Source organism: Somniosus microcephalus, chromosome 19 (genome assembly GCF_052327205.1).
Source record: "Somniosus microcephalus isolate GS21.2 chromosome 19, FLI_Smic_1.0, whole genome shotgun sequence".
In the NCBI taxonomy this organism is placed as follows: domain Eukaryota; kingdom Metazoa; phylum Chordata; class Chondrichthyes; order Squaliformes; family Somniosidae; genus Somniosus; species Somniosus microcephalus.
The window spans coordinates 3,028,489-3,032,590 of record NC_141005.1 but is presented as its reverse complement, the minus strand read 5'-3'; positions in this window follow the sequence as shown (position 1 = coordinate 3,032,590).

The following is a 4,102-nucleotide window of genomic DNA, read 5'->3' as shown; positions in this document are numbered from 1 at the left end:
ACTGTCGCGTTCTCTCTTTCCACCTGGCCGTTCCCTCGGGGGTTGTAGCTGGTGGTCCTACTTGCTGCAATACCTCTCGCTAGTAGGAACTGGCGGAGTTCCTCGCTCATGAAGGAGGAGCCCCGGTCACTATGTATATAGTTCGGGAACCCGAACAAGGCGAAGAGGTCGTTCAGGCACTTGATGACCGTGGTACTGGTCATGTCTGGGCAGGGGAAGGCAAAAGGGAAACGGGAGTACTCATCAACGATGTTGAGGAAGTACACATTGCGGTCAGATGACGGTAGAGGCCCCTTAAAGTCGATGCTCAGGCGCTTGAAGGGGCGGGTGGCCTTGATCAGGCTTGCTCTGTCCGGCCTATAGAAGTGCGGTTTGCACTCGGCGCAGGTCTGGCAGTTCCTGGTCATGGTCCTGACCTCCTCGATGGAGTAGGTCAGGTTGCGGGCCTTAATGAAATGGTAAAGTCTGGTGACCCCGGGGTGGCAGAGGTCGTTGTGGAGGGTCTGAAGTCTATCAATATGCGCGCTGGCGCATGTAATTCATGAAAGAGCATCAGGGGGTTCGTTCAGCTTACCTGGCCGGTACAAGATATCATAGTCGTAGGTGGATAGCTCGATTCTCCACCTCAAGATCTTGTCATTCTTGATTTTGCCCCTCAGCTTGTTATTAAACATGAAAGCAACCGAACGTTGGTCGGTGAGGAGGGTAAATCGTTTGCCTGCCAGGTAATGCCTCCAGCGCCGTACCGCCTCCACAATTGCCTGGGCTTCCTTCTCGACCGACGAGTGTCGGATCTCGGGGCCCTGTAGGGTCCTTGAGAAGAAGGCCACCGGCCTCCCCTCCTGGTTAAGGGTAGCGGCTAGGGCGAAGTCGGATGCATCGCTCTTCACTTGGAAGGGGATGGACTCATCCACTGCGTGCATTGTGGCCTTGGCTATGTCTCCCTTGATGAGGGAGAAGGCCGCGCACGCTTCCTCCGTGAGGGGGAAGGATGTGGACTTCATGAGGGGTCTGGCTTTGTCCGCATAATTGGGCACCCATTGGGCATAGTAGGCGAAGAGCCCCAGGGTTCTCTTAAGTGCCTTAGGGCAGTGGGGGAGGGGTAGCTCCATGAGGGGGCGCATTCTTTCGGGGTCGGGGCCGATGAGTCCGTTCTCTACTACACAGCCAAGGATGGCAAGGCGCGAGGTGTTAAACACACATTTCTCCTTATTGTAGGTGAGGTTCAGCCGTTGGGCCGTACGGAGGAATTTCTCCAGATTCACGTCATGGTCCTGCCGGTCGTGGCCGCAGATGGTGACGTTATCTAGATAGGGGAATGTGGCCTGCAGTCCGTTCTGGTCAACCATCCGGTCCATCTCCCTTTGGAAGACTGAGACCCCGTTGGTGACACCGAAGGGGACCCTAAGGAAGTGGTATAGGCGCCCATTCGCCTCGAAGGCGGTGTACTGGCGGTCCTCGGGGTGGATAGGGAGTTGGTGGTAGGCCGACTTAAGGTCGATGGTCGAGAATACGCGGTATTGTGCAATCTGATTGACCATGTCAGATATGCGGGGAAGGGGGTATGCGTCCAGCTGGGTGTATCTGTTTATGGTCTGGCTGTAGTCGATGACCAGGCGATTTTTATCGCCGGTCTTAACGACCACGACCTGGGCACGCCAGGGGCTGTTGCTCCCCTCGATAATGCCCTCTTTCAGGAGGCGCTGCACCTCAGAGCTGATGAAGGCTCTGTCCCCAGCGCTGTACCGCCTGCTCTTGGTAGCGACGGGTTTGCAGTTGGGGGTGAGGTTAGCGAACAGGGAAGGTGGCGGCACCTTGAGGGTGGATAGGCTGCAGGTGTTACGCGGTGGGCGGTTTAACATTCGCTGGTTGTCGACTGTGAGTGGGGGGAGGGGTCCACCGTATGCTAGGGTTACACTTTGGAGGTGGGATTGGAAGTCCAGCCCTCGTAGGACGGCAGCGCAGAGCTGGGGGAGGACGAGGAGTTTAAAATTTTTATACTCCGTACCCTTAACCGACAAGGTCACAACACAGTAGCCGCTAATGTCCGTGGCGTGGGACCTCGATGCCATCGAGATCCGGTTGCGCGTTGGCAGGACAGGGAGGGAGTAGTGGCTCACCGTGTCTGGGTGGATGAAGCTCTCCGTGCTTCCGCTGTCGAACAGGCAGGTCGTGGCGTGGCCGTTTACTTTGATGTCCATCATCGACTTGGACAGGTGGTGTGGGCGGGCTTGATCCAGAGTGACGGAGGCTAGTGTGTAGGTAAGCGAGTCGTTGTCGTCTGCGGGCGAGGCGGTCGTCGGGTCCGGGGGCCCGGTGGCAGTCGGGCGTGGTGGGTAAAATGGCGTCTCCCACGAGGTAGGACAAAATGGCGGAGAAGATGGCTGCCCCCATAACTCACATGAGGCACTATTGGGGTCGGTTGCCTTGATCAAAGATGGCCGCCCCCATGACTCACGTGTGGGGATGCTGGCCTCAGTTGCCTTGAAAGAAGATGGCCGCCCCCACAGTTCGCATGAGGCACTGCTGGCCTCTGAAGATCCGCTCCTGCAGGCCTTAGAGAAGTGGCCTTTCTTCCTGCAGGTTGAGCAGGTAGAGTTCCTGGCTGGGCAGCGCGACCTCGGGTGCTTCTCCTGGCCGCAAAAGAAGCAGCCGGCGGCCCGATCGCGGGTGCCCGATGTCGGAGCCGGTACCGGGGGTGGCGGTCCCGGTCGGGTCCGGGACGCCGACGCTGAGGTAGGTCCCGGGGGCGGCGCTGCGAAGGGTATTGCGGTAGGGGTCGGGCCCGAGTCCCAGGGTCGCGAGCAGTACCTGGAAAACGCCTCCTGAGGGTCCTGATGGGCCACTTCTAGGGAGAGAGCGAGGGCTTCAGCTTTGTCCAGGTCGAGGTCTTTAGCTTCAAGCAGTCTTTGCCGTGAGTAGTCGGACCGTAGGCCTTTCACAAAGGCATCGCGGATATTATCTTCCGTATTTTCAACAGCCGTCACCGCCTTAAAGTCACAGTTCCTGCCGAGTGCTCTTAGCGCCCGTAGAAATTCAGCTACAGACTCTCCTGGCTGTTGCGGGCGGGATCTTAGGAGGTGCCTGGTGTACATGTAATTTACCGGGCTCCGGTACTGCTGTTTCAGTAGGTTGATAGCGGCCTCGTATGTAGTCGTGTCCTGGATGAGTGCGTATACTCTCGGGCTCGCTTGGGCGTTCAGAACTCTTAGTTTGGATCTCTGAGGGACGCCGGATTCTTCCAGGTAGGATTCGAAGCAGTCCAGCCAGTGTTTGAAGTTGAGGGCTGAGTTTGCTGCCTGTGGGTTTAGATCCAGGTACGGTGGTTTGAGGGCTTGCAGCCAAGCCGGCTGGTGTGGCTGGTGTAGCCCGGTGTCTGGAAGCTGCTGTGGCTGTGCTTCTGGGAGGGCTTCTGGCTGGCCAGTAGTAGACATCTTTAAAATTTAGTCAATAAAATTGATATACCTATCAATTCGTCCAATAAAAAGCGACGAGTTAGGAACGTAACTAAAGGTTTTTATTGACTAAATAACAGAGCCCACCCTCGTGGGTGATCGGGTCCAACAAGGAGGAATACCAGCCAGTTGACTACCTTTATACCTGGGCAGGTAGGTGGAGCCATGGGCGGAGTCGGAGGTGGTCAGCCCAGGTATAACAGCGCGACAAGAGGCGACCTCGTATAGTGATACAACAGTGAGAACAGTGATAACAATACAACAGTGATAACTATAGTGTAACGATAGTGAACGATAAAAGTGGTTTACCACACTGCCCACCCTGAGAAACCCTTGCTCTCTCTCGCCCTTGGTTTGCCGCCACTCCTTCCCCCTGGTGTGGGGGTTGGGCTTTCTGCTAAACCCCTTCGCCTTTACACAAATACTTTATTATACATTCCCTATTTATCTTAGTTTAAGTGAATCTTTAATTGTGTTATATTATTGGCTTCAAGTAACTGCCGATGGAATGCTGCCAGTATTCCTGGAATATCAGCTGGGAATTAGTTGCCCTGAGGTTGGATTCACTGGGCTGTGGGGATATGTTCCTGGCCTGTGCTGACTAGGAGAGTTCTGTGAAGTCCCGCAATTGTCCCTTTGACTTTTAC